Genomic DNA, 26,801 nt, shown 5'->3' on the forward strand with positions numbered 1-26,801 from the left:
GGCTGTAAATCTTTATGGAAGCAGATTGCCACATCCTTCTGCCATGGTGTGGTTGGTGGGTTTGAACTGCCAACATTTTGGTTTGCAGCTGAGTGCATAACCACTGTGCTACCAGGACGCCTTACTCTGTGTTAATAGCCTGTATGAAGAGCTTTAGCCAGGGCCTTTGACCTCTTAGGTAAAATCCATCCATCCATGAATTCTCCAGTGTCATTTTTATGGTTAAGGTTTTCAACGTTTTAACAGGTATCTTTGAACTTTCTGAAAACTTTTTTTTTTTAATAATTTATTTTTGTTGTTATTGCTGAGAACATACACAGCAGAACATATACCAATTCAGCAATTTCTGCATGTACAATTCAGTGACATTGATTACATTCTTCAAGTTGTACAACCATTCTCACCTTCCTTTTCCGAGTTGTTCCTGCCCCCTAAGGTTCCTATCTAATCTTTCGAGTTACTCTTTCCAGTTTGATGCCATATAGATAGATCTTAAAATAACACAATATTCAAGGCAGACATTCTTTACTAGTTAAGCTAATCTATTGTTTGATTTTAAGAAGACTTCAGGGATATTTTTATTTAATGTTTAAGATTTATTTTTATCTCAGGGTAATGGTTTCAGGGGTTCATCTAGCAGTGATGGCTCCAGAAATCCAGATTCCAGGAGAATTCAAAATTTTGTTCTGCATTTCCCTCCTTTTGATCAGGATTCTTCTGTAGAATCTTTGATCAAATGTTCAGGAATGATAGCTTTACATCATCTAGTTCTTCTGGCCTCATGGCAAAATAGGCAGTTTTTCATGGAGGCACTTAGCACACATTCCATTTCCTCCTCCTATTCCTGACTCTCTTTCTTCCTCTCTTGCCTCAAATGAATAGAGACCAATTGCTGTACCTCGAATGGCCATTTGCAAGCTTTTAAGACCCTAGGCACTGCTCAGTGAACTAGGAGGTAGAACAGAAGCACTAAACATGATATTAGACCAGTTAACTGGGGTGCCTTGTGAAACCAGAAGCCTAAGCCTCCAAACCAAGGAACCAAGCACCGTGAAGGTTTAGGTTGTACCTAAGCAGCCTCAGCAGCTACTCTTTTTTTTTTTGTAATAAATATATTTATCACACAACTTTTGCCAATTCAACTTTTTAAAGTTGTACAACATATTGACAGCACTTAAAATATGCAGCTGTCCACCTCCACCCTTAATTAATGTGATTTTTACATCATCGTAACCTGAAACTCAGTATTCCATAAGCAATAATCCCCCTTTCCCTCTCTGTCCCACCCATGGTAACCACAAATAAACTTTGGTCTCTATACATTTGCCTGTTCTTGTCTTTTTGTGTAAGCAAGATCATACACTATTTATCCTTTTGTTTATGACTTATTTTATTCAGCATAATAAGCTCCATCCATATTGTAGCATGTATCAAAACTTTATTCCTCTTGCTTGGCTGAGTAATATTCCATTGTCTATGCATGTACCACATTTTGTTTTCCATTCACTCGCTGATGGACATTTAGGTTGTTCCTACCCTTTGGTTATTGTGAATGATGCTTCAGTGAACGTTGGTGTACAAGTATCTGTTTGAGCCTCTGCTTTCAAGTATTTTGGGTATATACCTAGGAGTGGAATTGTGGGATCATAGTTTTAATTTTAGTTTTTTTGAGGAACCACCCCACTATTTTCCACAATGGCAGCATTGTTTTGCATTCCCACCAGCACTGGATAAGAGTTTCAATTTCCCCACATCCTCACCAACAGCTGTTATTTTCTTTTTTTTTTTCTTACCCATCTTATTGTGGATTTATATCTGTCTAATGGGTAATGATGTTGAACATCTTTTCATGTGTTTGGTGGCCATTTTAATGTCCTTTCTGGTGAATGTCCATTCAAGTTTTTTGCCCTTTTATGATCGGGCTTTCTAAAAACTTTTGATTTTACTTTCCTATTAAATAATATCTATCATTTTCTTAATTTTAATTTTTCATAGAAAGTAAAACTAGTTCATTTAATTTCCATTACCTGTCTCTTTCCTTTTCTTCCTTTCCTAAATTCCTATTTCATTTCTCTCACTTGCCTTCCTTAACCTTCCCTTCACCTTTCTTCCCTATCCTGTCTCAGTATTTGAACTTGTTTAAAATTAAACAATAAGTAGATATTATGTATCACCTTTTAATTGGGTTTCACTTATTTGCATGAATGAAGAAAGGCATGATTTGCTTAGAGAACTGAGAGGATTTTATCACTGGGCACCTTAATTAGTTGCTGTCGAGTTGACTGATTCATGGCAACCTCACATGTATCAGCCAAGAGCTGTGCTCCATCAGATTTTTAATGGCTGATTTTTCAGAAGTAGATCAACAGACCTTCTTCCGAGGTGCTTCTGGGTGGACTTGAACCTCCAACTTTTCAGTTAGCAGGGGTGTGTTAACTATTCGCACCACCCAGTGGTATCTTCATAATATAATTTATAAGGGACTGGGTGGAACCTCTGTTCCATGAAAAATAAATCTTCCTGATGGCAAAGTTTGCTGATTTTAGAAATTCTGCAATTACAGACTTAAAATTTTTTTTTTTTTGCTTAAAAATCTTCCCATTCTTCAGTCTTCAACAGCACAAGAAGTGTTAAAACCTGAGCTGTTATTCCTCAGTGTAAATAAGGTTTCTCAGCTCTTTTCCTCAGACTAGATTTTAATGGCGAGAAATCATGAAAGCCCTGGCTGCCTGAGGTGGGGGAAGAGGAGCAGAATGAGAGGCTGAGCACCAGGGTTGGGAGGCTTAGAAGTCTCTTTTAACTCTGATTTATTCCTCCCCTCCCTAAACCTGGCAACCATCGAGTCTTCCATGTCTACATGTTTTTAATATACAGAAGAAAACTTACTGTTTTCTCCCTCTTTAACTTTTTTGTTACTCCAATATTCTCTTTTCCATATGATCACATTTTAAAGCCTTTGCTGCCAACCTTTTTTTCTGGCTTCTATTAGCATCTTATGAGGTTGCATTTCATGTGATTTTTATATCTCCTCAACCGACATAATTTATTGTAACCTATCCCTCCCCCCCTTGCACCACCATGCTTTGAATATTATCTTTGTGGGTTTATCTGGCTTCCACTGCAGAAGGGCTGATTTGGATAAATGGACCTGACATTTCGTGAGGGTCACATTTGTTTTCTTATGCATTCCATGTTTGGTCTGCCATTATCAGTGAATAGATGGTCCCTTGTAAAATGTCTATATTTTATGTGATACATTTTCTGAATGTTGGTTATTTGGAGGTAGATTTAAGTGGCTATGTGTTGTTATTATAAAATCAGCCTGGAGGAAGAAAGAAACACAGCCCTGGAACGCGTCCCTTTGGCTTACAGAATGCAAAGGGAACCACCGCAGTTCCAAATAAGTTCCCCTGACCAGGGCTCTTTCCACCCTGTTAAGAGAATTCTTTGTGACTGAGAATCAAATGATGTCTTTAAGTGAGTCAGGATAGAATGGAATGTCATCCCTCCCACCCTCCACCCCCTCTTTTTTTAAGGAGGGCTATAAACCATTCCATGCTGCCTTTTAGTAGAAAGAATTGGATGGTAGTGGTGGGATATTTATATTTGTGTGCAAAAAGCTGGGTTGGGGGCCAGATGCTTTGGTAGGAGGGAGCCCAGTGTCAAAATGGCAGGGGTGGTGGTGTTGGATGTCTGACCTACTCTAACTGCACAAAGGGGAAGGAGAATGGAGACCAACAGCCCAAGCCTGATTCCTGTGAGGTGGAGGTCAAACAGGCCTCCACCCCCCAACCTTTTTACCAATTCTGGCACCAGCCGTCCCTCTCTTGGCACTCTCTACTTCTCTGATGGGTTTGATAATTTCTTGCAATGGCCACCCAGAACTCACAGACAATACTATTATTAGGGAAGTAACGGGTTATAATTCAAGATCAGAAACGACTCACACATACTGTTCTTTGGTCAAGACAGCTTCTTCTTGGCTGTGCCCACAGGCACACCTCCCTCTGGCCCTTAGCCTCTTGGCCCCATGGTCCTGCATCCTCTTGGTACCTTGGCCCTTCAGCCTGGCTTGTACCCTGTTCAGGCAAGTGTTACAAAGCTCTTTTAGTTCTGCTGATCGGTGCCCAGAGGCACCTCACTCTGCCAGCAATCCTCAGCCCTAAGGCGCTCAGCTTTCTTCCTCTGAAGTTCAACACACCCAACAGTACTGCCTTCCGCTTCTCCTGCCACCATTTCTCTGCCACTGCTTCTTGCTGTCTCTCGCCATCTCTGGTGTTATAGCTCTCTCTGTCTTCTGGGTCTAAGAGTTCTCAGCACAGGGATCCCAGGTCCAATGGATGCATTCCACTCCTAGCTCTTCTTTCTTGGCGACAGTAGGTCTCCCTCTGCTGTGGGCTTGACTGCTCTTTTAAGCCTAGTAGGATGACAAAACTGACCAATCCCCTCGTTAGGGTTCCATATGCCTTATTTGCATGGTCTACCCCCACAAGGGTGCCATACACCTTATTTACATTATTAGCAAACTATTTAATCCCTGTGGTGGGCCACTAACACCTCATTTGCCTGTCCTTACCCAGTCATTTGGCCATATTAAGTAATTCACTGAGCTGCACCCAGTAAACTGTTTCGTTTGATAAAACATTTAATTCTATTGTTTTTGCATTGGAACTCAATGTGTATTTTTAGATTTGTAGAATGTTAGAGCCCTAAACATTTGGGGAGCTGGATAGAACTGTGGATATCATGGGATTTAACCCTTTTCTAAGTATGAGAACTTAGAATTTAATGGCATCATGGGCCAGAGATTGCTTCAGATCTTCTGGGAGACTCCATGAGGCCAACTCTAAAGGTATTCCTTTTGGAAGGGTATAGGTACAGCTCTCTAGACATTTCAGGGTGACCTTGTTTCAGTCTTGACTTTGAGTTCAATAGATTATCTGGAGTTTGACTGAGTCTCCTGACTCTTTGGTTTTTTCCTCAGACTCACAGACTCATTCCTGCCTTGCCCAATTCCTCCCTGCTGGTGGCTCAGACTGAGCTCTGATCTGCATCTACTTTGCCTATACTTGGGTTTTATTCTCATCTCCTTTTAGCTTTCTAGCATAGACTTTGCTTGGGTCTTTGATCTTGTATCAACTGATGTTGCTAGTATGAGCTGACCTTCTCCCTCTTCCAGTGTTGACAGCTGACATCCCTGCTAAGTCTTGATTTCCACCAGCTACCCTGGAACATTCGCTAGTAACCAGATCTGTGTGGCCATCCTCACCTGGACAACCCACAGTAGTATTGGCTGTTCACTGCTTCCATTGCTAGACTGGACCTACCTTAGTCCTAGTTTAACATGTTTTCCCCAAAATCACACAGCTCGCTGGTGAGGGTTTGGTTGGAATCTCCTGATTATCAATGGCTTTTCAACCATATTCACAGATAGAATAATTACTTATTTTCTTTAACGATACATTTTGAGTTTAGAGTAATACTGTCTAGGAAAAGAAAAAAGTGATCTCTCTTTCTCACTGTATGTATATATGATGATTGTAAGCAATCCTTAAATACACACGCACACACATGCACACATGTAGAGACAGACATATGTAAACGTACATCTAGAGGCATATATAGTTTTTAATATTTCAATTTATAAAATTGTATTTCCCATTGTAAATAATTTTTCTTTCTTCTATTGTGAATTGTTGTTCTTTTCTCATTTGCTAACTTTGGAAGAAGAAAAATCCAGACATTGGAATGTCTAAGTTTATTTAAGTCTCAGTACTCTGTTTAATTTAATGAAGGGAAACAAAAAAGGAAAACCAAAATGCTGGCCTGGATCTTCATGGCTTTGGAATTGGCACTTTTTGGTGGCCACTGATATGTATTGTGTTCGGAAAATAAGATAAATTGACGGTTCCAAACAATTATTAAACACATTAAGATATCCTTCTAATACATAGATATTTAGAACCATTAGAAAGTCAAGGAGAAATTTTTGAAAAACATAATTATTGTGTAATAATTTAACATACCATTATCTAAAATAGATCAAAAAGAACAAAGCTGAGAATTTATTTAGTATAATTAATCAAATTGAAGTAGTGAATATGTCATTCTTTTATGATGTCATGACACATTTATAAGCATCGATCACAGACTAGGCTATGAAGAAAACCTTCAAAATAAGCTTCAGAAAAGGAAAACTAACTGCAGTGGAATATTCTACAAATTAATAACAGATTTAAATATATAAATATACATAGAACTATAAAACACCTAAAGGTAAGCAAACTTTTTTTTTTTTCAAATGGGATGAAAATTTAGAACTCTTACACTAGTTACCTATTGTGTGTAACAAACCATTTTAAAATGTATTTATTTTGAATAGATATTGGCAAATTTTTTCTGTAAAGGGCTAGATAGGAAGTATTTTAGGCTTTGTGGGCCGTATGGTCTCTGTCGTAACAACTCAACTCTGTAATTGTAGTGTGGTGGCAACCATAGGCAATACATAAGTGAGTGAGCATGGCTGTATTTCAATAAAACTTTATTTATGAAACTGAAATTTGAGTTTTTTATAATTTTCTCATGCTGTGTGATATTATTCTTCTTTTAATTTCTTTGAACCACTTAAAAGTGTAAAATCCATTTTTCAGCTTGAGAACTGTACAAAAACAGGTGGTGGTCTGGTTTTGACCCATGGCCCATACTTTGCCAGCACCTGCTTGAAATAACAATGATTTGTTATTTCTTATGCTTCTGAGGGTTGGCTGGTGGTTCTGCTGGACCTTGTGGTTGCTTTCAGCTGGAAGGCTAGTTGGGCTGGGTAGTCCAAGATGGCCTCACTTACTTGTCCAGTTGGTACTGGCTGTTGGCTACATGGCAGTTTCCGAGCACTTGTGCAAAGGGCAAAGGCAGAAGCTACAAGGCCACATGAGGCCTGTGCTCCATCCAGACTTGCACAGTGTCTCTTTTGTTACATTTTTTTCTTTCCTTACATTTTAAGGGAAACCCTAGTGGCGTAGTGGTTAAGTGCTATGGCTGCTAACCAAAGGGTCGGCAGTTCAACTCCTTCAGGCGCTCCTTGGAAACTCTATGGGGCAGTTCTACTCTGTCCTATAGGGTCACTATGAGTCAGAATTGACTCGATGGCACTGGGTTTGGTTTTGGTTTTTTACATTTTAAGAAACAGAACAAGTTATAACTCTAGCCCAGATGCAAATTGAAGACAAAATATATTTTTAGAGCATTTCTTACAAGTTTTAATATGCTAATATATATTGTGAATCTCTATGAAGAAGTGTAGCAAGCAGTAATTTCTAAACTTATGTGACCAGAGAAAATTTCTTCTCTCCTTCTTACCCCTCTAGTCCCAACTCCTATTACCACATCAAGGGATGCCAGTGTGCCTTGGAACACAGTTTGGGAAATCAACATATATAATCTGATGTTATTTAGGAATATGGTTACTAAAATACTATCAGATAGAATATAATAATATATAAAAGAATACACTACTACAATTAAGCAGAGCTTATCTCAGATATTAATGTCATAGGAAACCTAGTAACTTGAACTTGAATAAGAGTTCTGAGTTTTAACTGTTACACTGGACTGGAGTCAGGTAGTTCTTAGACTAGATTGGATTGTTTTAAATGATGTAAAAAAGGACTATGAATTCATTACCTAAGGTGGTTTGGAAATGCTATGGGATTTTCCAAGATTTTATTCAGGGTTTGGGAAAGACAAAATCCAGAGAGTGGGTTGGAAGATGGGAACTATAAAGGTGGACTCTGAGTGAATACTAAGTATAGGTTGTTCACTAAAACAGTTATATTTGTTAGGCTAAAAATAAAAAGCACTAAGAAATACTAAATATATTAATAAATAATAATACTTAAAGCTTTAGAATAGAGTTAAGCATGTGACCAAATACAAAATTAGTGTACAAACCACAATATTTTCCTGTATAATGCAAAAAATGTAATGAAAGAGAGATTCCATGTATGGTGAAAAGCAGCTACATCCAAATATGAAATACACAGGAATAATGGAAACAAGATATGTATGAGACTTACATGAAGAAAGCTGTAAAACTTTCTTGGCTAGGAAGACTAAATACTGCAGAGATATCAATTTTTATCATCTTAGTACTCTATGGGGCAGTTCTACTCTATCCTATAGGGTCGCTATGAGTCGGAATCGACTCGACGGCACTGAGGGGAATAGTTTAATGAAACTCCAAACACCATTTCAGTGAGGTTATTTTTGGAATTTAACAAATTTTAAAGTTTGTCTTCAAGAATAAATATACTAATTTTTAAAAAATTTTAAGAAGTATTGGAGATGACAACCTTACTACATAGTAGAACTTATGCTAATGTTACAACATAGTGAATAAAATTGAAAAATAACAAACTGGGAAAACATTTTTAACTATACACAATGGTAGTTATTTTACAAAAAGAATATTAAAATAGATCAGAAAAAAACTCAACAATCACCAATGGATTAACCTGAAGAAATAATTTACAAAAACTGAAATTATAATGTCAAATTAATGTATGAAAAAGTATTCAACCTTACTGATGATTAACATAAGCAACTAAAAATTAAATTTTTCACTGTTTTTAATTTTTCAAATATTTATAAAAATAAATAGTAATATTATATAATGTGTTGTAAGACTTAATAGTGCGTAGCCTGCTGGAGAAGGCAAGTGGACAACAGACATATGGAGCTTTAAAGTGTTCATTCTTAGTAACCCAATAACTATTTCAAAATATTCAACCTTAACAGTCCCAGAGAATCTCCTTAGAGGAATCAAGATAAAGACAAAGATATGCATACAATTGCAGTTATTCACCTAGCATTAGGGAAATAACTAAGTACTTTTCCTTTGGAATATTGTACATTCACTAAAAATTAAGTTACTGAAAATGTTTCAAAGCAAGGAAAATGCTTATTATATAATGCCAATGAGCTCTGGTAGCACAGTGGTTAAGAGCTCAGCTGTTAACCAAAAGGTCAGCAGTTCAAATCTACCAGCCACTCCTTGGAAACTCTATAGGGCAGCTCTACTCCGGCCTACAGGGTTGCTATGAGTTGGAATTGACTTGATGGCATGGAGTCTAATGGGTTTTTAATTTAAAAAGGCAAACTTACTGATTATGTTAATCAAAAGAGAAAAAAAGGGAAAAGAACCAAAAGGAACTATAGCAAAATATTAACCATGGTTGTCTCTGAGTCATAGAATAATGGGTAATATTTGTTTTCACATCCTTATTTCTCTCTTCTTTCCAGATTTTCTTTATTGAACATCTCAGTAATCAGCAAATTGATAAAAAACTAATAAATAACATTGCAATAAACACTCACTTTTAAGAGAGCAAAACAACATAATATTAAAAAAAGAAAAGAAAAACAAAAAATTTTGTGTTCTGACCTAGTTGGTAAACATACCCAATAATTTTATTCTAAGCCCAAAGTTCTTTTTTTTTTTTTTTAATTTTTGTTGTGCTTTAAGTAAAAGTTTACGAATCAAGTCAGTCTCTCATACAAAAATTTATACACACCTTGCTATGTATTCTAGTTGCTCTTTCCCTAATGAGACAGCACATCCCTTCTCTCCACCCTGTGCTTCTGCGTCCATTCAGCCAGTTTCTGTCCCCCTCGGCCTTCACATCTAGCCCAAAGGTCTTTGGTGGTCAAAAATAACATAGAACATGCAGGTCAAAATAAAAGTAGGAAGTTAATGCTTTTTAAAGATATGCTTCTGGCCATTTAGTTCATGTTCTTATCTTTCACTTGCCATGAATATCAATCAATATCGAAGGTATCTGACTGTTTTCCATTTTTTATGTTACTCTGGATTATTGGCCAAATTTTTGTAATAACTCCCTATACATTTTCCTGGTTTTCTCTGTCATAGATTTATTGAAAAGCTGTGTCCTTTATACTTTTCTTGCTTTGACTTCTTATGGGAAGGAAGGGGTAAACTTGATAAGCTAGAAAAGGACCACTCGTCTCTTTGTGGGAGCTCATTTTTCAGTGGGAGAGAATGTTTTGATGAAACCCAGTTCCCCAATGACTTCTGCCATAAGTAGCAGAATCCACTAACAATTTATGCATGCTTTTTGTGGTTATTTACTGTATTGTTCAATAAAACTTACATACTTATTTTAACAGTAACCATATGAAGCATCTTAAAGCAATATGCACATGCAAAGGATGTATATTTGAGAAATGTCAATAATTTCAGGAGAGTTGCTTACTTTTTTTTGACTAAAAGTATCATTTTATCCATACAACAACAGCAGTTTAATGTGACATTTGATTACTAAAAATATTTTTCAGTGTAACATAATAACAGAAAAATTAGATGGTATTTAGGATACTTTCCTAAGGTGTTTATAGGAAACCCTCATGGTGTGGTGGTTAAGAGCTACGGCTGCTAACCAAAAGGTCAGGCACTCCTTGGAAACCCTATGGGGCGGTTCTTCTCTGTCTTATAGGGTCACTATGAGTTGAAATCGACTTGACGGCAGTGAGTTTGTTTGTTTTTTTAAGGTATTTATGTCTGAATTGTTCAATTTATAAGGTAGCAGAACCCTAGCGTTATTGACTTACCAATAGCAGTTTTTACCACTTCATAAGAGTATTCTTAGAGTCCCTGGATGGTGCAAGTGGTTGACACACTCAGCTGCTAACCAAAATGTTGAAAGTTCTAGTCCATCCAGAGACACTTTGAAGAAAGGCCTGGTTTTACTTCTTAAAAATCAGCCATTGAAAACCCTATGGAGCACAGTTCTACTCTGATGCATATGGAGTCCTCATGAGTCAGAGTTGACTCAATGGAACTGTTAAGAGTACTCTGCTTGACTACGAGGTGACAGTTTGGTCATTCAAACCCACCCAGAGGCACCTTGGAAGACAGGTCTGGTGATCTGCTTCCAAAAGGTCAAAGCCTTGGAAATTCTATGGAGTAGCTCTACTCTGTACACATGGGGTTGCCATGAGCTGGAATTGACTTGAAGGCAACTAACAACAGAGTTAGAAGAGTATGACTGCTCTATAATGCAGGAAGCTGAGTAAAACAAATGGCAGCCTCATTTAACCATGGGAAAGAAATGATTTTCCAGTCCATTTTAATTTATATTTCTAAATGCCAAGAAATCCCTTTGGGCATATCCAAAATTAAAATGAATATAGGAATTCAGCCCCTCTCAGAAAATATTCTTTATGCCTTATTCTTTCTGACTTGAATAAGGGATTTTTTATAATTTGGTGCAGGGAGTCCAGGAGTGGGCAAAGGCCTGAATTTTACTTATGTTCTGCTTGCGAAATTAAAAATTCCTGTCTCATATTTCTTTCCCATTGTTTTGCTATTTTTCCTTCGCTTTCTTCCGTGGCTACTACTGGCTTTGGGGAATGGCCTGGAGGAGAATCATTTCAGCTCCTTTTAATTTTTCCAAGTCAAGCTCTAGTTTATCTCATAACATAAATCAAAGAATGTAAAATTAATGCCACAGCTACCTATCAAACAAACAAACCCATCGCTGTCGAGCCGATTCTGACTCATAGAGACCCTATAGGACAGAGTAGAACTGCCCCATATGGTTTAGACAAATTACTTGAATTTTAAAATAATTTAATTCAGTAAGTAATTACTAAAAGTTAGTAAAGGATTTAAGGATGATTCAAAAACAGCACAGCATGGTATTTTAGTTGGAGTTTCACCCAAAGCAGACTATGAACCAGGGACTTGGGTAAAGGTAATTTATTTTGGAGATGATCTCAGAAAACAAAAATGAGCGAAGGGGGAAGTGAGGCAGAGAAGGGCACGTTGATTGACCAGATTGTCACTTTGGGCAACTGGGGCTCAACCATGTTGGAGATCCTCAAAGAAACTGTGTGTAGTTTACCTCAGAATTATCTCACTAGAGAATGAGGATGCTGGGGCATTTATCCACAAGTTTCTATCTACCAGTGTTTGAGGGTTGCCCCTGGAGTTGTGCTGGAGAAAGCCTACATGTAAAGAAGGATGCAGGCATTTGAGATGGGAAGCTGTCAGCCCGACAGACTGTCTATAGCTGTAGTAGAACACACGTTGGTCAAGGGGATATGGAGTAGGGCACCCACAGCCACAGCCTGTGCATCTTTTGATGTCAGAAGATGGAGGGGGTGAATGAAATAGTGGCTAACATAATCCCTAATTAAACTGCTCAGCTTTCAATCCCTGTCCTATTTGTGGTAAGACATTAGGCAAATTATCTGACTTCTTGTGTCTCAGGTTTTTTTGTTTGTTTGTTTGTTTCATCTGTAAATTGTGGATAATAAACCTCTGCCTTGACAGTTCCTGGGAGAATTAAATGAGTGAATATAGTATATGCAAAGCTTTCAGGAAGAGTGCCTGGCCTACAGCAAGCACTGGATAAATATTACCCATTGTAGGGGTCTGATTAGGCAGAAGGATAGTGGGGTGATAGTTATAGTCAGCCCTCATTATTTGTGGATTTTGAATTTGTGAATTGGCCTAATGCTAAAAGTTATTTGTAACCACAAAGTCAATTCTGTGGTGCTTTAGCAGTCATTCATGGGCATGTGAAGAGCAGTGAAAAATTTTAGTTGCCTGATATGCACATTCCCAGGTGAGGTCAAACGGGGTGACACTACCTCCTTGTTTCAGCTCTAATGTAAAAAAGTGTTCTTTCTGTGTTCTACTAATGCCATGTTTTTTACATTTTTGTGCTTTTTTTTTTTTGGTCAGTAAACATTTTTTTTTTTTTTTTTTCACTGTTTAAAATGGCCCCCAAACATGGTACTAAGGTGCTGTCTAGTGTTTTAAATGCAGGAATGCTGGAGGTGTCTTATGGAGAAAATATGCGTGTTAGATAAGCTTCATTCAGGCATGAGTTACAGTGTTGTTGCCTGTAAGTTCAATGTTAATGAATCAATAATATATATTAAATAAGGTGTCTTTAAACAGAAGCACGCATAAAACTAGGTTATGTATTGATTGGTTGACAAAAATGGTGTGACCAGAGGCTTGCAGGAACCCTGTATTTCTCCTAAAGCAATGGTTCAATATTTGCTAACAGTGTTTGCAGTGACTTTTTAGAGTTTAACTACCTTGAACAAGAATCAACTATAATTGTTTTGAGTAACAGAGTTTTCACTGTTATTTGGCAGCTACATGGGGTATTGATTAGCATTAAGTACTAAACATAAAATGCCCCCACGTTTTAACCCTGGCTGTTGTTGTTTGTTGCTACTTAAATACATTTTTGAAGTTAAATACATTTTTATATTCATTTTTTTTTTTTAATTAGCTCTGCATTCCAACCTGATTGCTGTCTCTAAGAGCCTTTTATTACTTACAAGTCTGACCAACATGCCATCATGTGAAAACTCATTTAGGTTCAGCAGCAGAAACCATCTTCACTACCCCAGATTGAAACTGAACTCTGTGAGTGCATTCTTTGACTGGCTTTCAATTTATACGTTTGGCTTCAAATTCACATACATTATGCAAACTACATTTCTCCATCTTATCCACAAGGGTATTTTGAATGACCTAGTGAGTAGCTTTGGTGAAATCCAGGAACATTTTAATCATAGTATTTCTTTCACATACCTGTTTAGAGTCCAGTTAAGGAAGAAAATGAGATCCACTTAGTATCGTTTGCCTTTAAGAACACCATATTGGCTACTGATTCTTACTATCTCCTTTTCTACATGTTAAAAAAGTTCTTTAAAGTCCTTTATTCAATAATGGATAGATTGAGCTCGCTTATGCGAAGCACCATTTTGAGTCCCAGGGTTACTTTTACCAGAATCAGCATCCAATTAGCAAAACGGTCACCTCATCTTCAAAAATGGGCATTAATAATGCTTCCTTAAAGGCTGTCTTTATGATTTAGTTAGATAATGTATGACAGTACCTAGCATAGTAACAGAGAAAGAAGATACTTGATATGTCAGTTTTCTTTCCTGGGTTACAGAGAGAGTGAACCCAGGTAATTCATTGGTCCATCCCTCCATCCCTCCAACCATTCACCCATCCATTCACCCTTCACCCACCCATCTATCCATCCATCCACCCATCCATCCCTACAACATACATTCAATCACCTTTTATTGCTCACCTACATTAGATTGTGGGGTGAAAATCATGGATTCTGGAACTCAAACTGTCAGGGTTCTAACTCTGGCCCTAACTCTTCACAACTCTATGATTTTGGTGAAGTCACTTATACCTCTGTGTTTCAGGCTCCTCATCTGTAAAGTGGAGATGTTAATAGTATCTTCATTATACGGTTACTCTGAGGATTCAATGTGTAATCTATATAATCTTCTTAGAATAGTACGTAATACATACCACACGCCATATAAATGTCAGCTGTCAAATGTCCTGGAGCGAGGCTACAACAGGGAACAAGCCTGACTCGTTTCTGACATACAGTGTTTATAGTTAGGGGGGGATTCCAATATTTTCCCTTAAGCCATGAAACGGCTTCAATTATCTGCTCTTTTTTTAAGGACCTAAATAATTTTGAGGAAAAAAAGAACCTGGTGAACATTTAGTTCTATTTATGTCCTTCCAAATTATTTTTAGAGTTCATGTATATACTTAATTACTGTGAGTTCTGTTCTTAACATTTGCTAAATTATTTTTTGTGTATTGATACTGGTCATATATTAGCTTTAAACTGCTCATCTGTTAACCTATGGTATCAACATTTTGTAGTATACCAAAGAGTTTTGCTGTTTTATAGGCATTTAGATTATTTTAAAACTTTCACTGCTATGTAGAAACCTTTGATTTGAATATCATTGTAAAAATGGAATCAGTCAAACTGAATTAACAGATTTATAGTTCTTATTATTTCTTATCAGATTATTTTCAAGAAAATTTGAGTTGATTCGTTAACACCTCAGCAATGTGTACCCATTCATTTTTGCCACTTCATGCAATGATATTTCAAAATTGTTTAATTTGCATTTCCCAAATTGCAAGTGAGGCTACAGATGTTTCCCTCTGATGATTTATTTTCAACTTTTCTATTTGAAAAAAAAAAAATATCTCCACTCATGAGTGGGCTATGTATTGTTTAACGTCTTTGTGTATGCATATTGAGGAATAAGTAAAGGATGTGGGGACATTTAGCTTATGAAAGAGAGGATATGGTACAGGAGCATGACTGTTGTTTTAAAATGTTGAGTCGCTGTCATGGGGAAGAACAAGGATCAATGGGAAGACATTTCCAGGGTCAGATTCTGGGCGAATGTGAACAGTTGTGTTCTTAAATTTACAGCAGTGGTTCTTACCTGGGAGGAGTTTTAGAATCTCCATCAGGGAAAGGACACTAGTGGGGGTGGGGTTGGTGAGGATGGAGAAGGGGCAGGAAGATGGGGAAGCTGGAGCCCCTATTTAGGGATTTCCAAAAGCGAGGTATGTTACTTCCAAAAATACTGTGTTCCCTGGCAGAGTACTCCTGTACTGTGTGCATAAAAAGCAAGTTGAATGACCACTCTTCTGGGTTTCAAGGGATGGAGGAGGTTGCTAGTAAAGTGTATTGTACTTTTGGGGTCATATGAAATCATAAATAGCATTTTTTATCCTACTAGTTTTTTTTTAAACCATTTTCATGTTAATGTGTTAGGTACAGTAACAAAATAATGTTCCTATTCATAAAGCTATTCATTCATGGTGAGATGAGGAAATGGGCAAATCTGCAAAGCAATAGATTTTCATACTTAATTTGAAAATGTCCTTTGTTTAATGCATTTAAATTAAATTCAGTAGAGACATTAAAAATAAGGGTTTGAAGCAGAAAAATTAAAGAGAGGTTCCAGCCTTGTGTTTCATGGTGTGTTGCTTTCCATTACCATATACTCGAATTTAGATTGTAGTTGATATAATGCTGATGGTCTGAATGTGTATTCTAAGTGACTTTAGTTCAATTATTGGCTTTTCAGATTTTAAAATAGAAGATAAATAGATTTTAATGTGAGAAGGCTGACAATAGCACCCCCAACAATAATAATAGCTAATTTTTATTTAGTATTTATTACCATGTATCAAGCACTTCAGTAAGAATTTCATCTGCCTATTTAATATAAGCTTCATTAAAATCTTTTGAGGTAGGAATTATTATTATACCTATTTATCAATGAGAGAACTAAGGCTTAAAGAGTTTAAGAAAAATAGCCTTTCTAACTTCACGGAAGTGAAAGTTGGCACCAAATCCTAACTATAGCTCACTAAAGAGCTATAGTTCTTTACCACCATGCCATCGGTCCATGTGGAAAGCAGAGAAAAGTTATATCTGCAATTAGAAATGGGGGACTATAAGAGGTGGACTCTATAAATTCCCTGGTTAATACCTTTTAATCTACTTCAGACCTGGAAGCAAGTAATGAAAAGATGTCCATTGGTCAGGTAATAAAAGGTTAAAGCCAGCAGAAAAAGAGTGAAAAGAATCAGAAGTATGCGTCTTTTGAGTTTAAAATGGTACCTGGTAAGTCCCTTGAGCCCTGGGAAGTTGGGGGCAGCAGCAGTAGCATAGTTTTTGGATCTTCCTAAATCCCCACATAAAAACAGACAAAACAACTAGAGAGGAAAATCAAAAGAGCATAGATGACAAAGAACCCTCTTGTACACCAAAGTACAAGTAAGTGGGAACAAACCATCAAAAGCCATAAGACCTGAACAATATCAGCATCCGTAAGGGATAGAGGGAAGCAATGGATTATCTTATGGGCCTGAGAACAGGTGCAAAATACTCTAGGTATTCTTTTTTTTAAGGGATAGAGGGAAGCAATGGGTTATCTTATGGGCCTGAGAACAGGTGCAAAATACTCTAGGTATTCTTTGGAAACTGAATCCTGGCAGTGATTGCCAGGGGTTCGTGGTAAAATCTGAAGGGACTGGAGCAGTATAGCCCCTGTGAGGTTTGAAACTCACCCTCCAAGAGAGCGTTCCACACCGAGAAACTGCAGGGAGTGAAATAAAAATGGAGCAGGATAAGACAATAAAGACAAGGGGAGAAAAAATGTAGGTAAAACTGGTAGATGGGAATAGAGCCAGAAAATGTCAGTGAACAAGCTGCCATATTTTCTTAAACATTATACAAAACAACTAAAGAGGGAGTTCTGTGACTTTAGAAAGGGTATTTGAACCAAGTTACCTTTTAAAAGTTGAGGAAAACTAATTTTACATGAAAAGTAAAACAGAAGTATTGAGATCAAACCTATACAAAGTTATAAGAAAAAAAAAATGGAATAAGCATGATGTTATCCCCACAGAAAATGAAAACATGCCATGAAGATAAGCCCATACAACAGATAAAAATGAACCGAAGGACACTAAAACAGTGATATAACACATTAAAGAACAGCTTGACTGTGAATTAGAAAAACTCTAAAATTAGGTGAAAGAATTTAAGAAAAAATTAGAAAAAAGATTAAAGTAGAAGGGACACGAGAGTGAATCAAAAACAATTTTTTTTCAGGAAAAAAGGAAAATTTTAAAAGTTAAAAGCACATGAAAAAAAGATTTCAAAAAATGGTTTGAGGGAAAGTGCAAATGCTAAAGATAGTCAAAGAAAGTCTAACATACAAATAATAAGAGTCTGTGAAGAACAAAACCAAAGCTGGGAAAGAGCACAAATATGAAAAACAAGGTGTTCAAGAGTCTGGAAACACAAGCTAACATGCTAACAAGCTAACATATCATAAAGGATATCTTCAATATGTAAAAATACATAATCTGATCTGTTTCCAAACTTTCAAAGCAGTCTCTATAATTCAAGAAATTTTCTGGGAATTAAAAAAAAAAAAAAAAGATTTGAAATGACATATTGAAAAAGCCCACTATGTACGTGAGAATAGTGACCCAGAACATTCAGCATTAAGACAAAGTAAAATTATTGGACTTTAAAGAAAAAAAAAATATCCCTTGGAAATCTAGGCAAAAAAATATATAATTTATAAGGGAAAGAATATTAGATTATCATATTTTTTCCACAGCAATGTTTTATGCCAGAAAAACGGGTAACTTTTTAAAGATGCTCAAAGAAAACCAAGAATTTTACATCCATAAAACCTGATTTTCAAATATAAAAGACACAAATTCTTAATAAGCCAAAAAAACCAAACCCACTGCTGTTGAGTCAATTCTGACTCATAGCGACCCTATAGGACAGAGTAGAACTGCCCCATAGAGTTTCCAAGGAGCACCTGGCAGATTTGAACTGCTGACCTTTTGGTTAGCAGCCATAGCACTTAACCACTGCACCACCAGGGTTTCCAAATTCTTAATAAAACCACCACCAACAAAAAAAATGTACAAGAATTTAGTGAATATTGTTCCCATGTATCCTTCCTGAAGAATCTACTGGAGAATGAAATTCAGACAATGAAAGCAACTGGAGAGATAACATAAAGACTGGTGTTGAGCATCATTCATATACATATATACATGTGTGAGAGTCAAAGGGAAAAAGCGTAATATACACTGGTCATAAAATCTGACAATGTAGATATGTAGGTGTGGTATAACCATTAAACATGGGGATAGAATTGGGGTAGCATAATAAAAAAAAATTGTAATTGGTTGTGTAGGAATAAGATAGTTATTCTGAGAGTATTGTGTATGTGGTGTAGAATAAACCAAATGAGTATGGAATGTACCAATTCTGCCATGTCCTGTGTCCTTGAGAACCAGACTTCTCGGTGTGGAAGAAAGGAAATGCAGATGTAGTTATAGAAGAGCTTAATTAAAGATACTTTCACCTTAAATTGATTTAGAAATATCTGTATGAATACCTGAGGCTCTAACTTTAGCCCTGTATCATTTCTCTCCGTTCACTGAAAAATCCTAGAAACAGTGATCTACCCAAAAGCAGTTAGCTTCTTTAGTATACAGACTGTGGTCTTGATTAACCATTTCTCACTAAAAAGAACCAGGGCTTTTGGAGAAATGGCTAATTCCAGGTCTGGCACATGTTATATGTAAGATGAGCCTGGAACATCTTGTAATACCAAAAACAAGATGTACTTAGAACATTTTGTTAATACTGTTTTGAAAACCTAGAAATACAGTAGTCTCTATAAAAGACTACTAGAGTCATGTCCGTGGGATTCTGGAGTCAACTACAAGATGACCTCACCAAAGATGGGTAATTTCAGCTTTGAAAAAGATAAGAAATGCAATGGATTGAAACCTATTAATATGTTTAAATTTATGAATTCATAATGACATGTGAAAAGGAACCCTGGTGGTGCAGTGGTTAAGCGCTTGGCTACTAACCAAAAGGTCAATGGTTTAAACCCTTCAGCTGCTCCATGGGAGAAAGATGTGACATTCTGCCTCCATAAAAACTACAGCTTTGGAAACCCTATGGGACAGTTCTTCACTGTCCTATAAAGTCACTATGAGTGAGAATTGACTCAAAGGCAACGGGTTTGGTTTTTTAAAAGAAGCCCTTGTCTCAGTGATTAAGTGCTCGGCTGCTAAATGAAATGTTGACAGTTCGAATGCACCAGTGCTCTGCGGGAGAAAGATATGGCAGTCTACTTCCGTAAGGTTACAGCCTCGGAAACTCTATGAGGCAGTTCTACTCTGTCCTATAGTGTTGTTATAAGTTGGAATCGACTCAGTGGCAACAGGTTTGGTTTTTGGTTTTGGGTAATGATGTGTGTGCTTGTGTATGTGTATACTAATTGCACACCTTAGAAGAATAACAGGGAATCAATTAATTGTCTTGAAAACTGGGAAATAAAGATAAAGTCTCAAGCATTTAGCCTGCCTTACCTATATGAATTGTATTTCAGGGTATTCAAATAGTAACGAGGAAAAGTATCTCTTCGTAAAATTATTCTAGTTAATACGTGAAATAGAATGTTAGAAGTAGAATGTCACCATTTGGCAGCCCCCTATGATTTACTGGGAGTTGGTAACATCTTGGACAACACGAACATCATGAAACCAGATATCATTGCTTCCTGATGAAAGAACAAAATGCCATTTTTTGTATTTCCAAATGAATGAAACGTGAGTCTGATCAAACCCCTGGATCTAGCTGCCAATTTGCAGGAAATACAAAGGACAGAGGAATATACTGAACAGCACCATGTGTATGCAGTCAGCAAGTGGGAAACTCTATAGACCAAATGGCCCAGATTCCTCAACAGATAAGTTATAAGGAAAGTAAAAGGACATAAAGGAAACCTATAGACTAAAAAAAAACCCTATAAAAATTAAAAGCAAAAAAACAGTGGTCAGGACTTGACTATAGTGTCTAAGGATCCATACTTGAGTGATAAACTATAAAAAATGCAAGAAAGTTATTGCCTAATTGGGTTACTAATGTGTTCAGTACGTCTCTTCTACCTCCTAGTTCATTGAGCAGATGCCTAGGATCTTAAAAGCTTGCAAGGGGCCATTCAAGTACAACAGTTGGTCTCTATCTGCCCGGAACAACAGAAGAAGAAGGTGAGTCAGGAATAGGAGGATATGGAATCTGTGGTTAATTGCCTCCATGAACAACTGCCTCTTTGCCATGAGACCAGAAAAACTAGAAGGTGCCTGGCTACCGTTACTGAACATTTTGGTCAAAGATTCTATAGAAGAATCCTGATCAAAAGGGGGGAAAGGCAGAAAAAATTTCAAATTCTTGTGGAATCCAGATTTCTGGATCCATGGAGGCTGGTTGAATCCCTGAAACTATTGCGCTGAAATAATCTTTAAACACTAAAGATTACACAAAAATATTCCCTGAAATCTTCTTAAAACCAAACAGTAGTTTAGCTTAACTAGTCAAGAATGTGTGCCTTGAACATTGTGCTCTTTTAAGATCTGTCTATATGGGATCAAATTGAAAATAGCAACTCAAAAGATTCGATAACAAACTTAGGGGGCCAGTGAGTTTATATTAATGGGAGAGAAATAACTCAGAAAAGGAGCGTGAGAATGGTTGTACAACTTGAAAAATGTAATCAAAGTCACTGAATTGTACACACACAAATTGTTGAATTGGTGTTACGCTCTGTTGCGTGTATTCTCAACAACAGAATAAAATCAATTATATTAAAAAGCAAAAAAAAAAAAAGCAATTACCATTAAAGTCAGAATATTGACAACTTCTGAAAGGATAGATGGGGCTGTGATTGGATGGGATAGATGAAGGGTACCTGGGAGGGCTGTTTCTTTTTCTTTTTTTTAATATTTTTATTGTGCTTTAAGTAAAAGTTTATGAACTAAGTCAGTCTCATACAAAACCTTATATACACCTTGCTATATACTCCTAGGAAACCCTGGTAGCGTAGTGGCTAAGTGCTATGGCTGCTAACCAAGAGGTTGGCAGTTCAAATGTACCAGGCTCTCCTTGGAAAGTCTATGGGGCAGTTCTACCCTGTCCTATAGAGTTGCTATGAGTCGGAATCAACTTGACGGCAGTGGGGTATATACTCCTAGTTGCTCTCCCCCTAGTGAAACAGCACTCTCCTCTCCACCCTGTACTTCTGTGTCCATTCAGCCAGCTTCTGTCCCCCTCGGCCTTCACATCTCCCCTCCAGACAGGAGCTGCACACATAGTCTCATGTGTCTACTTGATGCAAGAAGCCCACTCCTCACCAGTATCATTTTCTGTCTTATAGTCCAGTCCAATCCCTGTCTGAAGAGTTGGCTTTGGGAATGGTTCCTATCTTGGGCTAACAGAAGGTCTGGGGACAATGACCTCCAGGGCCCTTCTGGTCTCAGACCATTAAGTCTGATCTTTTTATGAGAATTTGAGGTCTGTCGCTGCTCTCCTGCTCCTTCAGGGATTCTCTGTTGTGTCCCTGTCAGGGCAGTCATCAGTTGTAGCCGGGCATCATCTAGTTCTTCTGGTCTTAGGCTGATGTAGTCTCTGATTTATGTGGCCCTTTCTGTCTCTTGGGCTCATAATTACCTTGTGTCTTTGGTGTTCTTCATTATCCTTTACTCCATGTGAGTTGAGACCAATTGATGCATCTTAGATGGCCGCTTGCTAGTATTTAAGACTCCAGACTCCTTTCTCCAAAATGGGATGCAGACTGTTTTCTTAATAGATTTTATTATGCCAATTGACCTAGATGTCCCCTGAAACCATGGTCCCCAAACCCCAGCCCCTGCTACCCTAGCCTTTGAAGCATTCGGTTTATTCAGGAAACTTCTTTGCTTTTGGTTTAGTCCAGTTGTTGGGAGGCTGTTTCTTGACTGGTGTGACAAGAGCAAGGATGTTCACCTTGTAATATGTCACTATAATAAATGAATAAGTAATTAAAATTGGATAATAAATTATTAAAACAAAAAATGAAAATTAATTTAAAAGGTTAAAAATACCTTGAAGACATAAGAAAAATGAAAGCTCAAAACATTAACAAAAACAAAAACTTGAGAACACAATCAAATAGCAGAAGCTGAGAGGACTTGTTCCCAATTTAGAGATAAAGAACTGGATTGAGAAAAATCTCTTTGTGCTCATGGCATTCCTTGTATTCACGTTATCACAAAGAGAATACCTGAAAACATGTAGAAAGAAAAATGTGCCTTTTCTGGACTTGAAGATGTAGGGCCTCTAAAAATGAATACTGATCAGTGATTTCTTCTACTCCTTGGGTGCTGCTCAGTGAGGCAAGCAGAGAGCCTCTTTCTCATTTCCAAATCCCGTCACCTTCATTCTATATGAAGGTGAAGATGGTAAGTCCCTCTAAACACAGAAGGAAAAATGTACATGGGATGTAATGCAGGTGGTCTAGTGTGCTCTGGCAGATTTAGTTCCAATCATAAATCTCTGAAAGGAGGAGGGGAGGCTAGAAAAATCTTTGGATGCTTGCTGGACAATGTAGATTTTTAGCAGCTATCTTGGTTTAGACCAATGAATTAAGCAGGAGGGCTCAGTAGAGTTAGCCACTTTAGGAGAACAGAGATTGGTAAAATCTTACTGAAAATTAGGGATTGGACTGAGAGCTGCATACATTAACCTGCCTTCCTGATGTATTTCTAAGAAATAAAAAATAGAAAATAATAAATGCTAGCACTGAATATTAAAACTATGCTATGCAACCAAAGCTGGTTTAAGAAGTGAATTTATTGCCTTCAGTATTTTCTTATTAGTCAAAGTGAACAAAGAATTTAACTCAATAAGATAGAAAACCTGAGGGAAGCAAAAGGGGGAACTAATTCAGCTAAAAGCAGGAATTAATGAATTAGAAAACAGTAAGCTTAATAAATCCAAAGCTTTTTTTTTTTTTTTCAAAAGCCCAATAAAATAACAAAATGTATACAAATCTGATCAATAAAAAAGAGGAGTAAAACACTTTTGGAATGAGAAAGTGAACTACTCATGGATTCAGAGAATTAAGCAATTTTTCACAAATACAGTTTAATATATTTTAAATAGATTTGTAAAAGGAAAATGTCAATCACCAAAAGGAAAAAGTCTACAGTGATTATTAGTGGTTGACAAATATATCAGAGTAACCCCCTCCTCCCAAAAAAAGATACAGGAAGCCTTATATCATTCATCTTTAATAAGCAATATTCCTATGCAGATGGATACTTCCTCAATTTTACAAAATTGACACATGCTATAAAAAAATTTTTTTAATCAAAATCTACAATAAAATAGCTAACTAGCAAAATTTTACACAAATCACACTTATGAATATAGATAGAAGAGCAAAATAAAATAAAATATTAGTAAATAATATTTACGTATATTTTAAGAGAATAAACGGGTTTATTTCAGGAAAGCAATGGTGGTACTAATGCTGACCATCTGTTGTAATTAATCATATTGATACGTCAGAAGAGAAAAATCTTATTCACCCAATATTCATGCAACAAACATTTAATGCACCTTGAGTATATACCTTATTCATTGTCCAGCTTTCTCATGCATATGAGGTGATTGAAAATACTATTGCTTGGGTCAGGCGTACCTTAGTTCTCAAAGTGACATCTTTGCTTTTGAATACTTTAAAGAAGTCTTTTGCAGCAGATTTGGCCAATGCAATACATCGTTGTTTGATTTCTTGACTGCTGCTTCCGTGGGCATTGACTGTGGATCCAAGTAAAATGGAATCCTTGACTTCAGTATTTTCTCCATTTATCATGATATTGCTTATTAGTCCAGTTATGAGGCTTTTTGTTTTCTTTATGTTAAGGTGTAATACATACTGAAGGCTGTAGTTTTTGATTTTTATCAGTAAGTGCTTCAAATCCTCTTCATTTTCAGCAAGCAAGGTTGTGTTATCTGCACATGGCAGGTTGTTAATAAGTCTTCCTCCAATCCTGGTGGCATGTTCTTCTCATATACTGTATTTTTACACAAATAACATGCACCTTCTACATTTGTTTGTCACCCATGCCCTCCCCCTGTGAGGTATTTTCATAAGTGCCGCTATGCCAGTTTTTTTCGTGTTGCTGTAAAAAACAGTATAGCTTGCTTATAAAAATACCTGGTGGGGGAAGGGCGCAGTTGGCAAACAAACAGAAGGTGCACGTTATTTGCATAAAATGTGGTAGAATAGCTTTTTGGATTATTTGCTTAGCGTATAGGTTGAATATTGAATTAATGCATTTCAATTATGGTATTGGCGAGGAATATTGACTATACCATGGACTGCCCAAAGAACGAACAACCTGTCATGGAAGAAACACAACCAGAATGCTCCTTAGAAGCGATGATGGTGAGACTTCGTCTCAGGTTCTTGGACATGTTATCAGGAGGGATCAGACCCTGGAGAAGGACATCATGCTTGGTGTTTTAGTCATCTAGTATTGCTGTAACAGAAATACTACAGTGGATGGCTTTAACAAACAGAAGTTTATTCTCTCACAGTCTAGGAGGCTAGAAGTCCAAATTCAGGGTGTCAGCTCCAGGGGAAGGCTTTCTCTGTTGGGGGAAGGGCCTTGTCCTCAATCTTACCCTGGACTAGGAGCTTCTCTGTGCAGGAATCCTGGGTCCAAAGGATGCGCTCTGCTCCTGGTGCTGTTTCCTTGATGGTACGAGGTCCCCATGTCTCTCTGCTTGCTTCTGTCTTTTATATCCCAAAAAAGATTGTCTTAAGACACAATCTAATCTTGTATATCTCATCAATATAACTGCACTAATCCATCTCATTAACATCATAGTGATAGGATTTATAACACGTAGGAAAATCACATCAGATTACAAAATGGTGGACAATCACACAATACTGGGAATCATGGCCTAGCCAAATTGACACACATTTTGGCCGGGGGTGGGGGGGCACAATTCCGTCCATAACATTTGGTAAAATAGAGTGTCTGTGAAAAAGAGGAAGACCCTCAATGAGATGGATTGACCCAGTGGCTGCAACAACGGGCTCAAACATAGCAACAATTATGAAAATGGTGCAGGACTGAGCGGTGTTTCGTTCTGTTGTAGATAGGGTTGTTATGAGGCAGAACCAACTCACTGGCACCTAGCAACAAATAACAATGAGTATATACCAGGCATAATTGGGCTTTGAGGAAGTGGCAATATAATGGTGATCACCCAAGCAAACCCTGCAGCTTACTGAGTGTATAGCTCAGAATCTCAGTAAATAGCACAAAGAGAGTTCATGATACTCAGCATCCATTCATAATTAAAAAACCAAAAACTTTCTTTTCTTAAAATTCGGAATAAAAGGATACTTCCTTAACATAATAAATGATCTTTCTCTGAAACCAGTAACTACCACCGTACATGATATTGAAAAAGGAAATATACTCATGGATTCACAGGATTAATGGTCTTCCCTATGGAATCACAGTTAAAACAAATATTACTGCCTAATATTACTGCTGTAATTACATGTTATTCTGGAAGTTATAAATGGGATTAATGCAGTTCTAATGTATTATAAAAACCAATAGCTTTCATATATAACAGTAATAGCCAGGTAGAACAATCGTATTCACATAGTAATAAAAATATAAAGTACTTTTGAATAAACTTAGGAGATGTTTAGATCTGTATTAACAAAACTGGATAACTTTACTTAGAAACACTAAAAAAAAAATCTCTACTAAGACATTACCACCTTTCCTGATTGGAAGAATTTATATCGTTAACATATTACTTTTACTAGCATTAACCTGTATATTTATAAAGATTCCAATAAAATCTAAACAGTACATTGTAGTGGTGGGGTAGCAGCCAAGTGTGGAAAAATAAATATAAAATGTGAAAAAACAATGTAATAGGATAGAATAAGAAGTTTTGTTAATTTAGTTTATTTTTTAACTAAGTAGAACTTTTCCACAAAGTATTAAAAATATAGCTCATTGTAATACTGTGGGGTGTTTTAGAAATGATATGTGGAATAGAGTAGAGAGTCCAGAAAGAGACAAACTCTGTAAAAGAAATTAGTCTATATTAAATGTGGCATTTTTTATCTGAAGAGGGAATGATAGATTGTTCTTTGGAGAATACTGTGCCATAAACAACCAAAAAAAAGAAAAAATCATCTCCCCACAATCAAATCAAATCAAAGTCAAGACGGATTAATGATTTAAATATAAATAAAAATGAGACTTTAGAAATTCTAAAAGCCGATATCCCAAACCCAGATATAAAAAAAAAAAATAGAGAGATGAATATTTACGTGATCTCAGGTTTGCGAAGGCTTCTGAAAGGTCAACACAAAAGGCAGGAACCACTGATAAAACAATCCTTGGTAAATTTGAATATGTACTAAAAATTCTGTACAGTAAATACCATAAGTAAAATTTCAAGGTAAAAACAAAACTGGTTAACATTCTTAAT

At 36.8% G+C, this 26,801-nt stretch overlaps 1 protein-coding gene across 39 annotated transcripts in view; it reads left to right on the forward strand.

Annotated features, from left to right (window-relative positions):
- SUGCT (succinyl-CoA:glutarate-CoA transferase) overlaps positions 1–26,801 on the forward strand; it is a 796,973-nt gene that overhangs the window by 404,145 nt on the left and 366,027 nt on the right. For 2 of the 39 annotated variants that reach the window (XM_064290157.1, XM_064290177.1), the window contains one exon: positions 13,326–13,462. The exons of 36 other annotated variants lie outside the window; for them this stretch is intronic. The gene's annotated coding sequence lies outside the window, so the exon portion shown is untranslated. One more of the 39 variants, XM_064290182.1, reaches the window with a different exon arrangement.

This window comes from Loxodonta africana, chromosome 8, assembly GCF_030014295.1.
Source record: "Loxodonta africana isolate mLoxAfr1 chromosome 8, mLoxAfr1.hap2, whole genome shotgun sequence".
Taxonomy (NCBI): Eukaryota; Metazoa; Chordata; class Mammalia; order Proboscidea; family Elephantidae; genus Loxodonta; species Loxodonta africana.